Genomic DNA, 12,398 nt, shown 5'->3' on the forward strand with positions numbered 1-12,398 from the left:
AAATCATTTCCTTGATATAAATCTCTCTCTATATGTATATATTTATATGTGTTACTGGTTTTGCTTCTCTAGAGAACCCAGTGTGGTTGTAGGGAAACAAAATTGTAAGAATGAGTTTTCTGAATTGGTTCTCAAGTCTGATTAGTCTTAAAGATATTGGTCATTCTGCTCCCAGTAGTAAAGAGACCACTGCTAATCCATGGCGTGATGCAAAATATCACCAGTAATAGATCAGGTATTGGTGAAAGGTGAAGCCCTGGGTGATTGCATGTGTGATACCTTTATACAATTTTGTTGGAATGAGAAGTATAAAGAAGCTGCTTGGTTGGTCCCACTTTCCCTAGATAAACTGGTGAAAGAAAGAGATGCTGTCAGGGCTTCAGAGTCAAAGCTCAAGTGCCATATAAATGACCTCAATGTTTCCACTTGTGCTTTTAAAGAAAGCCTTATTTCTTGTAACAACAGAGCTGATATTGCTAAAAACCAAGCCCGGAGTCTTATTGTAAGAGTGGCTGAATTACAGTGCCAACTCAACTGCCAACCTTGAGAGGTGTCTGAAGTTAAAGTGAGGGCACTGATTGGGAAGAAATGGGATCCTGAAACTTGAGATGGGAACATTTGGGCAGATAATCAGGAAGCTGTAGACATTGAGCCCCTAAATTCCATTGAATCACTTCCGCCAACAGAACCAGCCCTATAGCTCCCGTCTGAACAGACTACTCCGTGTTTGTCTGCTAAACCATCCTGCCCAGGAAAATCATTAGCCCTTCCACTCCTGTCTAATGAGACTGGCCCAGCTTTGTGTAAAGAGTCCTTGTCTGAGTCATTGCCCAGGGTATTGCCTGAGGCAGATTCTTTACAAGAAAATTCTGAACATTCTCAAAATACTTTCCCACCACTAATGTTGGTTTCTAGAATTATAACTAGACTTAAGTCCCAGCGAGCCCCAAAAGGTGAAGTATGAAGTGTGACCCAAGAGGAGGTACACTACACTCCAAAAGAACTGCTTGACTTTTCTAATATGTACAAACAGAAACCTGGGAAATATGTGTGGGAATGACTATTAAAGGTGTGGGATAATGGTGCAAGGAACATAAAGATGGATTGGTCTGAGTTTATTGATATGGATACACTAAGCACAGATTCTTCATTCAATGTTTTCAGCTCGAGAAGTTAGGAAAGGATCTAATAGGTTATTTGGTTCAGGGGCTGAAGCATGGATTACGAGGTGGCCTACACTAAATCAAGCTGAAGTACCAGACCTGTCTTGGTATACCATAGAAGAAGGTATCCAAAGGCTTAGGGAAATTGGTATGTTAGAGTGGATTTGTCAGGTTAGACCCACAGACCCACACATGCAGTGTCCAGAAGACACACCTTTTACCACAACTATGAGGAATAAATTTGTGGAGGGAGCTCCACCATCCTTGAAGACTGCTGTGATAGCTATTTTATGTAAATCAGATTTGACAGTGGGAACTGCCCTTACTGAATTAAGACACCTAATACAATGAGAGGAAAACCTGGTGGCATAGTGGTTAAGTGCTACAGCTGCTATCCAAAGGGTCGGCAGTTCGAATCTGCCAGGCACTCCTTGGAAACTCTATGCGGCAGTTCTACTCTGTCCTATAGGGTCTCTGTGAGTTGGAATTGACTTGACGGCACTGGGTTTGTTTTTTTTGGAATACAATGAGGCAGATTGGACCCCGTGGCAGTAGGGCCAAGTGACTGCCCTCAATAGACAAAGACAAGAAGGGCATGGTTATAGTAATGGACAGCGAAGTCAAAGCAACAATCAGAATAGTCTGACTCTTATGGACTTATGCCATTGCCTTCTTAGTCATGGTGTCCCTAGGAGTGAAATAGATAGGAAATCTACTAAATACTTACTTGATCTATACAAACGGATGAATTCTAGGTCAGGTGAACAGCAGTTTAACTTGAATTGCCAAAACAGAGAGTCACAGCCCCTCAATCAGTTTGCAGGTTTGAGCAAGTTTAAAGACCCACAACATCTTGAATGAAGGGGAGGTTGGGTCCCCTTGAGGAAGGACTCCAATACACTGCCAAAAATTTATACTGTTAATCTTTCTTCCAGCCTTCCCCAAAGGGATCTACAGGCTTTTATGAGAGTGACTGTTCATTGGGTAGAAGGAAATAATCAGACTCTTTGGAGATTACTGGATACTGGCTCTGAACTGGAAACACTGGTGGTGTAGTGTTTAAGAGCTCTGGCTGCTAACCAAAAGGTCAGCAGTTCAAATCCACCAAGCTCTCTTTGGAAACCCTGTGGGTTAGTTCTACTCTGTCCTGTAGTGTCGCTATGAGTTGGAATTGACTTGACAGCAATGGGTTTTTTGTTTTTTTTGGGGGGGGTTGGGCTCTGAACTAATACTAATTCCAGAAGACCCAAAATGTTACTGTGACCAACCAGTCAGAGTTGGGGCATATGGAGGTCAGGCTATTAATGGAGTCTTGGCTCATGTTCGTCTCACAGTAGGTCCAGTGTGTTCCTGAACCCATCCTGTAGTGATTTCCTCAGTTCCAGAATGCATAATTGGAATAAATATACTCAGGAACTGGCAGGACACCCATACTGGATTCCTGACAAATGGAGTAAGGGCTATTATGGTAGGAAAAGCCAAATGGAAGCCATCAGAACTGCCCCTACCTAGAAAAATAGTACACCAAAAGCAATACCACATTCCTGGAGGGATTGCGGAGATTATTGCCACCATCAAGGACTTGAAGAATGCGGGGTGGTGATTCCCGCCACATCCCCATTCAACTCGCCTATTTGGCCTGTGCAAAAAACAGATGGATCTGGAGAATCACATTAGATTATTGAAAACTTAACCAGGTGGTGACTCCAATTGCAGCTGCTGTTACAGATGTAGTTTCATAGCTTGAGCAAATTAGTACATCTCCTGGTACTTGGTATGCAGCAGCTATAGATCTGGCTAATGCCTTTTTCTCCATACCTGTTTCGAAGGACCATCAGAAGCACTTTGCCTTCAGCTGGAAAGGCCTGCAATACACCTTCCATTGCCTACCTCAGAGCTACATCAACTCTCCAGCCCTATGGCATAATTTAGTCCACAGGGAACTTGATTGCCTTTCCCTTCCACAGTACATCGCACTGGTCCATTACATTGATGACATTATGCTGATTGGACCTAGTATGGAAGAAGTGTCAATGACTCTGGATTTATTGGTAAAATATTTTCAAGCTAGTGGATGGAAATTAATCCCACAGAAATTCAGGCACCTTCCACCTCAGTGAAATTTCTAGGGGTTCATTGGTGTGAGGCCTGTTGAGATATTCCTCCTAAAGTGAAGGATAAGTTGTTGCGTCTGGCTGCTAGTGGGCCTCATTGGATTTTGGAGGCAACATATTCCTCATTTGTGTGTGCTACTCTGGCCTGTTTATCAAAAGACTTGAAAATCTGCTAGTTTTGACTGGGGCCCAGAACAAGACAAGTCTCTGCAACAGGTTCAGGCTGCTATGTAAGCTGCTCTGCCACTTGAGCCATATGATCCAGCTGATCCAATGGTGCTTGCAGTGTCAGCAGCAGATAGGGATGCTGTTTGCAGTCTTCGGCAGGCCCCTCTTGGTGAATGACAGCACAGACCCTTAGGATTTTAAAGCAAGGACCTGCCATCCTCTGCAGATAACTACTCTCCTTTTGAGGATCAGCTTTTGGCTTGGTACTGGGCCATAGTAGAGACTGAACCTTTAACCATGGGCCACCAAGTTACCCTGCGGCCTGAGCTGCCCATCATGAACTGGGTATTGTCTGATCCACAGAGTCATAAAACTGGACTTGTTCAGCAGCATTCCATCATTAAAAGGCTATTGTATATACTAGATTGGGCCTGAACAGAACCTGAAGGCACAAGCAAGTTGCATGAGGAAGTGGCTCAAAGGCCCATGGTCTCCAATCCTGTTACATTAACTTCCATCTCCCAATCTTACCTATGTCTTCATGGGGAGATCCTTCCGATCAGTTGACTGAAGACAAAACTCGCGCCTGGTTTACAGATGGTTCTGCGCGATATGTAGGCACCACTCCAATGTGGATAGCAGCAGCACTGCAGCCTCTTTCTGGGACCTCCCTGAAGGACAGTGGTGAAGGGAAATCCTCCCAATGGGCAGAATTTCTAGCTGTGCACCTGTTTGTTCACTTTTCTTGGAAGGAGAAATGGCCCGATATGAGATTGTATTGATTCGTGGGCTGTGGCCAATGATTTGGCTGAATGGTCAGGGACTTGGAAGGAACATGATTGGAAAACGGACACAAGGATTTATCAGGAAGAAGTATGTGGATAGACCTCTCTGAATGGGCCAAAGAAATGAAGATATTTGGTTTTCATGGGAATGCTCACCAAAGGGTGACCTCAACAGAGGATGATTTTAACAATCAACTGGATAGGATGGTGCCTGTTCTATGGAAACTAGTCATCCTCTTTCCCCGGCTACTCCCGTCAGTGCTCAACGGGCTCATGAATAAAGTGGCCACAGTGGCAGGGATGGAGGTTACACATGGGCCCAGCAACATGGAATTTCACTTATCAAGGCTGACTTGGCTAAAGCCACTGCCGAGTGCTCAATCTGCCAGAAGCAGAGACGAACACTGAGTCCCTGATATGGCACCATTCCTTGAGGTGATCAGCCAGCAACCTGGTGGGAAGTCAATTATATTGGACCACTTCCTTCATGGAAAGTGCAGCTTTTTGTTCTTACTGGAATAGACACTCCGGATATGAATTTGCTTTCCGTGCATGCAGTGCTTCTGCCAAAACTACCATTCTTGGACTTATAGAATGCCTTTCCACCATCATGGTATCCCGCACACCATTGTCTTGGATCAAGGAACTCACTTCACAGCAAATGAAGTATGCCAGTGGGCCTATGCTCATGGAATTCACTGATCTTACCATGTTCTGCATTATCCTGAGGCAGCTGACTTGATAGAACGATGAAATGGCCTTCTAAAGAAACAATTACAGTGCCAGATAGGTGGCAGTACCATGCAGCATTGGAGCAATGTTCTCCAGGAGGCTGTATATGCTCTAAGCCAGTGTCCAATATATGGTGTTGTTTTTCCCATAGCCAGAATTCATGGGTCCAGGAATCAAGGGATGGTAATAGGAATGACACCACTCACTATTACCCCTAGTGACCCACTCACAAGATTTTTGCTTCCTGTCCCTTCGACATTATGCTCTGCAGGTCTAGAGGTCTTAGTTTGAAAGGGAAGAATGCTCCCACCTGGATATACATCACTGATTCCATTGAACTGGAAGCTAAGAATGACACCTGGCCACTTTGGGCTCCTTATGTCTCTGGATCAACATGCAAAGAAGAGAGTTATCATACTGGCTGGTGTGATTGATCCTGATTACCAAGGGGAAATGGGATTGATATTACATAACGGAGGTAAAGAAGAGTATGTCTGAAGTGCAGGAGATCCCTTAGGGCATCTCTTAGTGCTACCAAGCCCTGTGATTAAAGTCATGGGAAAACTACAGCAACCCAATTCTAGCATGACTACTAATGGCCCAGACCCTTAAGGAGTGAAGGTTTGGGTCACCCCACCAGGCAAAGAGCCACGACCAGCTGAGGTGCTTGCTGAAGGCAAAGGGAATACAGAATGAGTGCTGGAAGAAAGTAGTTCTAAATACCAGTTATGACCACTTGACCAGTTGCAGAAATGAGGACTGTAATTATTATGAGTATTTCTGCTTTGTATGTATGTTTGTTGTATCGTGTTAGGTGCAAATATGATGTTACAATTGTCTTTATTAAGAGATTATGTATGGTTTCAGGAGATGTGTACAGGTGCCAAGTTGACAAGGGGTAAACTGATGGTTAAAGTTATGTGTCAGCTTGGCTAGGCCATGATTCTCAGTGGTTTAGCAGTCTTATGAAGTGAAAACATACATGATGAGATTTGATATTATGTGATCACTTCCATGATGGGATCTGTTGTGAGTAGCCAATCGGTTGAAAAGTAGTTTCCTTGGGCATGTGGCCTGCACTGAATATAAATTGATAGTCTGGCAAGGCTTGGGCACTTTTTGCTGGTGTTGGATCCTGTAGCTGGCTCCTGTTCATTTGACCTCCTGTTCTTGGAACTTGAGCTAGCAGATTACCTGCAGTCCTGCCTACTAATCTTTGGATTCATTGGCCTTTGCAGCCTGTGAGAAAAAACCCTGCTCTCTCTGACCTGCCAATCTTGGGTTTGCCAGCCCCTTTGGCTACGTGAATCAGAAGAAGCCTCTATCCTCACCCATAGATTTGGGATATTCTAGCCTCTACAACTGTGTGAGTCATTTCCTTGATATAAATCTCTCTCTATATATGTTTATACACATTACTGGTTTTGCTTCTCTGGAGAATCCAGCCTGAGACAATTCCATCATGTGTATTATCTCAGGCTGGGTTCTCTAGAGAAGGAAAACCAGTGAAGCATATAAATATATATATATATACAAACCTCCACCCCTGTGTGTCTGTCAGTTTGTCGTACTGTGGGGGCTTCTGTGTTGCTGTGATGCTGGAAGCTATGCCACTGGTATTCAGATACCAGCAGGGCCACCCATGGAGGACAGGTTTCAGCTGAGCTTCTAGACTAAGACAGACTAGGAAGAAGGACCCAGCAGCCTACTTCTAAAAAGAATTAGCTAGTGAAAACCTTATGAATAGCGGTGGAACATTGTCTGATATAGTGTTGGAAGGGAAACCCCCAGATTGGAAGGCATGCAAAAGATGACTGGGGAAGAGCTGCCTCTTCAAAGCAGAGTCAACCTTAATGACGTGGATGGAATAAAGCTTTTGGGACCTTTATTTGGTGATGTGGCACGACTCAAAATGAGAAGAAACAGCTGCAACATCCATTAGTAAATGACATATGGAATGTATGAAGTATGAATCTAGGAAAATTGGAAATCATCAAAAATGAAATGGAGTGCCTAAACATCAATATCCTAGGCATCATTGAGCTGAAATGGACTGGTATTGGCCATTTTGAGTTGGACAATCATATAGTCTACTGTGCTGAGAGTGACAACTTTAAAGAGGAATAGTGTTGCATTCATCGTCAAAAAGAACATTTCAAGGTCTATCCTGAGTACAGTGATAGGATAATATCCATACCTCTACAAGGAAGACCAGTTAATACAACTATTATTCAAATTTACCCACCAACTACTAAGGACAAAGATGAAGAAACTGAAGATTTTTATCAGCTTCTGCAGTCTGAAATTAATTGAACATGCAATCAAGGTGCATTGATAATTACTGGTGATTGGGATGCAAAAGTTGGAAACAAAGAAGGATTGGTAGTTGGAAACATGGCCTTGGTGATAGAAACAATACCAGAGATCAAATCATAGAATTTTGCAAGACCAACAACTTCTTCATTACAAATACAATTTTTACCAACATAAACGGCAACTATACACATGGACCTCACTAGATGGAACACACAGGAATCAAATCCACTACATGTGTGGAAAGAGATGATGGAAAAGCTCAATATCGTCAGTCAGAACAAGGCCAGGGGCCGACCGTGGAATAGACCATTAATTACTCATAGGCAAATTCAAGCTGAAACTGAAGAAAATCAGAGCATGTCCACAAGAGCCAAAATACGACCTTGGGTATATCCCACCTGATTTGAGAAGCCATCTCAGGAATAAATTTGACACATTGAACATTAATGACCAAAGACAGAAGAGTTGTGGAATGACATCAAGAACATCATACATGAAGAAAGCAAGAGGTCATTGAAAAGACAGGAAAGAAAGAAAAGACCAAGATGGATGTCAGAGGAGGCTTAGAAACTTGCTCTTGAGCGTCGAGCAGCTAAAGCAAAAGGAAGAAATGATGAAGTAAAAGAGCTGAACTGAAGATCTCAAAGGGCGGCTCAAGAAGACAAAGTAAAGTATTATAATGACATGTGCAAAGAGCTGAAGATAGAAAACCAAAATGGATGAACACGCTCAGCATTTCTCAAGCTGAGGAACCAAAGAAAATATTCAAGCCTCAAGTTGCAATAGTGAAGGATTCTATGGGGAAAATATTAAACGACATAGGAAGCATCAAAAGAAGTAAGAAGGAATACATAGAGTTGTTATACCAAAAATAATTAGTCGACGTTCAACCATTTCAAGAAGTAGCATTTGATCAGGAACTGATGGTACTGAAGGAAGAAGTCCAAGATGCACTGAAGGCATTGGCAAAAAACGAAGCTGCAGGAATTGACCAAATATCAATTGAGATGCTTCAACAAGTGGATGCAATGCTGGAAGTGCTCATTCATCTATGCTAAGAAATATGGAAGACAACTTCCTGGCCAACCAACTGGAGAGATCCATATTTATGTCTATTCCCAAGAAAGGTGATCCAACCGAATGCAGAAATTATCGAACAATATCATTAATATTACATGCAAGCAAAATTTGGTGAAGATCATTCAAAAGCAGCTGCAGCAGTATCTCAACAGGGAACTGCCAGAAATTCAGGCCAGATTCAGAAGAACATGTGGAGCCAGGGATATCATTGCTGATGTCAGATGGGCCCTGTCTAAAAGCAGAGAATACCAGAAGGATATTTACCTGTGTTTTATTGACTATGCAAAGGCATTCGACTATGTGGATCATAACAATTTATGGATAACATCGGGAAGAATGGGAATTCCAGAAAACTTAATTGTGCTCATGAGGAATCTGTACTTAGATCAAGAGGCAGTTGTTTGGACAGAAGAAAGGGATACTGAGTGGTTTAAAGTCAGGAAAGGTGTGTGTCAGAGCTGTACCCTTTCACCACACTTATTCAATCTGTATGCTGAGCAAATAATCCGAGAAGCCAGACTATTTGAAGAGAACGGGGCATCAGGATTGGAGGAAGACTCATTAACAACCTGTGCTATGCAGATCACACAACCTTGCTTGCTGAAAATGAAGAGGACTTGAAGCACTTACTAATGAAGATCAAAGACCACTTGCCTTCAATATGGATTGCACCTCAACATAAAGAAAACAAAAATCTCACAACTGGACCAAGAAGCAACATCACAATAAATGGAGAAAAGATTGAAGTTGTCAAGGATTTCATTTTACTTGGATCCACAACCAATACCCATGGAAGCAGCAGTCAAGAAATCAAAAGATGCACTGCATTGGGCAAATCTGCTGCAAAGGACCTCTTCAAAGTTTTGAAAAGCAAAGATGTCACCTTGAAGGCTAAGATACTTCTGACTAAAGCCATGGAGTTTTCAATTGCATCACATGCATGCGAAAGCTGGACAATATATAAGGAAGACCAGGAAGACTGAAGAAGAATTGACGCCTTTGAAGTGTGGTATTGGCAAAGAATATTGAATATACCATGGACTGCCAAAAGAACAAAAAAATTTGTCTTGGAAGAAGTACAATCAGAGTTGTCCTTAGAAGCAAGGATGGTGAGACTGTGTCTGACATGCTTTAGACATGTTTTCAGGAGGGATCAGTCCCTGGAGTAGGACATCATGCTTGGTGAAGTACAGGGTCAGTGGAAAAGAGGAAGACCCTCAACAACATGGATTGATGTAGTGGCTCCAACAGTGGGATCGAGCATAACAACGATTGTAATGATGGTGCAACATAGGGTAGTGTTTCGTTCTGTTTTGCATAGGGTTGCTACGAGTCGGAACCAACTCGATGGCACCTAACAACAATAACCAAAAAAACCAAATCTGTTGTGGTCGAGTTGATTCCAACTCACAGTGACGCTAAAGGACAGAGTAGAACTGCCCTGTAGAGTTTTCTAGGAGCACCTGGGGATTTGAACTGCTGACCTTTTGTTTGCAGCTGTAGCTCTTAAACACTAACACCACCAGGGTTTCCAAATATGTATATGTAAAAAAAAAAAAAACCCACTGCCGTCGAGCCAATTCTGACTCACAGCGACCCTATAGGACAGAGTAGAACTGCCCCATAGAGTTTCCAAGGAGCACCTGGAGGATTCAAACTGCCAACCCTTTGTTTCACAGCCGTACCACTTAACCACTACACCACCAGTGTTTCTAAATATGTATATACCCAGAAAAAAAACAAAAACAAAAAAATATGTATATAGAGAGGTTTATATCAAAGAAATGGCTCAAGTGGTTGTAGAGACTGGAGGGTCCCATGTTTATGTGTCAGGATGGATGGTTCTCCTGATTAACATAGCTGCAGGGCCTGGCGAACTCAAGATTGGCAAGTCAGACGGCAGGCCTCTGGCTCACAAGCTGTGGAGACTGATAAATCCCATGATCGGCAGGCAAGATGGCAGGTAAGCTGCCAGCTCAAGTGCCAGGAACCAGAGGTCAGATGAACAGGAGTAGCTAGAGTTTCCAGAGAGAGCAAAAGCCTGAGAGCCCTGACAGAAAGTCTACTTGTATTTGATGCAGGACAAACCCCTAAGGAAACTCCCTTTCAACTGCTTGGCCACTCACAGCCAATCCCATCATGGGATGATCAGATTATATCAGATCTCATCATAGAAATGATTGCATTGTTATAAGATTGCCAAACTACGTCATAACTGTCAAGCCACTAAGAATCATGACCCAGCAAAGTTGACACACAATCTTAACCATCACAGCCTACTCCTTGTCCATGTGGCATGTGTATACATTTCCTTAAGTCATACATAATCTCTGAATAAAGGCAATTATAAAGTCATATTTGTACCTAACATGATACAACCAACATGCATACAATCAAAAAGGCACTAGCTCTGTTTACATCTTATATTTGATAAGCAAAGAAAACAAAAATTTTTAATGCACACATACAAGGAAGGAATACTCAGTTACAGTCCTCATTTCTGTAACTGGTCACGTGGTCATAACTGGTATTTAGAACTACCTTCTTCTACCACCCATTCCGTATTCACTTTGCCCTTTGCAAGCACCTCAGTTGGTTGTGGTTCCCTGCCAGGTGGGGTGACCCAAACCTTCATTCCTGAAGGGTCTGGGCCATTAGTAGTCATGTCAGAACTAGGTTGCTATAGATTTCCATTGACTTTAATCACATGTTACTACTAAATGACTCTTTAAGGTCTCTTCTTTGCCTTCATTACATAGTATCAATCCGATTTCCTCTTGGTAATCAGGATCAATCATACCAGCTGGTATGGTAATTCACTGCTTGTTGATCCGGAGGCATAAGGAGCCTAGAGTGGCCAGGTGGCATTCTTAGTTTCCAGTTCAATGGAATCAATGGTGTGTCTACAGATGGGAGCATTCCTCCATTTGGAACTAAGACCTCCAGACCTGCAGAGCATAGGGTCATCGGGACAAGAAGCAAAAACTTTTTGAGTGGGTCATTAGAGGTAATAGTGAGGGTGCCACTCCCATTTCCACTCCTTGATTCCTGGACCCATGGATTCTGGCTATGGGAGAAGAAACACCATATATTGGATGCAGGTTTAGAGCATATACAGCCTCATGGAGAACACTGCCCCAACTCTGTAAGGTATTGCCACCTAGCTGGTGCTGTAATTGTGTCTTTCGAAAGCCATTCTGTCATTCTATCAAACCTGCTGCTTCAGGATGATGGGGAACATGGTTATTGCTGTTATTAGGTGTGTCAAGCCAGTTCCCACACAGAGTGACTCTGTTTAGCACAGAATGAAACGCTGCCCGAGCCTGTGCCGTCCTCACAATCATTGTTATGCTTGAGCCCATTGTTGCAGCCACTGTGTTAATCCATCTTATTGACGGTCTTCTTTTTTTTTCACTGATCCTCTACCAAGCATGATATGCTTCTCCAGGGACTTATCCCTCCTGATAACATGTTCAAAATATGTGAGACGTTGTCTCGCCATCCTTGCTTCTAAGGAGCATTCTGGTTGGTACTTCTTCCAAGAGAAGATGTATTTGTTCTTTTGGCAGTCTATGGTATATTCAGTATTTTTCACCAACACCATAATTCAAAGGTATCAGTTTTTCTTTGGCCTTCTTTATTCATCATCTAGCTTTCGAACGCATATGAGGTGATTCAAAACACCATGGCTTGGGACAGGTGCACCTTAGTCTTGAAGATGACATCTTTGCTGTTCAACACTTTAAAGTTTTTTGCAGCACATTTGCCCAATGCAATGGGTCTTGATTTCTTGACTGTTGCTACCATGGGTGCTGATTACGGATCCAAGTAAAATGAAATACTTGACAACTTTAATCTTTTCTCCATTTATTATGATGTTGCTTATTCTTTTTTTAATTGGTACAGTTGTGAGGATTTTTGTTTTCTTTATGTTGAGATGTAATCCATACTGAAGGCCGTGGTCTTTGATCTTCAGTAAGTGGTTCAAGTTCTCTTCACTTTCGGCAAGCAAGGTTGTGTCATCTGCATAACACAGGTTG

At 42.7% G+C, this 12,398-nt stretch overlaps 1 long non-coding RNA gene across 1 annotated transcript in view; it reads left to right on the forward strand.

Moving 5' to 3' along the window:
• Nucleotides 1-12,398, forward strand: part of LOC126074874 (uncharacterized) — a 120,392-nt gene that overhangs the window by 56,720 nt on the left and 51,274 nt on the right. The window lies entirely within an intron of this gene.

This window comes from Elephas maximus, chromosome 4, assembly GCF_024166365.1.
Source record: "Elephas maximus indicus isolate mEleMax1 chromosome 4, mEleMax1 primary haplotype, whole genome shotgun sequence".
Classification (NCBI taxonomy): Eukaryota; Metazoa; Chordata; class Mammalia; order Proboscidea; family Elephantidae; genus Elephas; species Elephas maximus.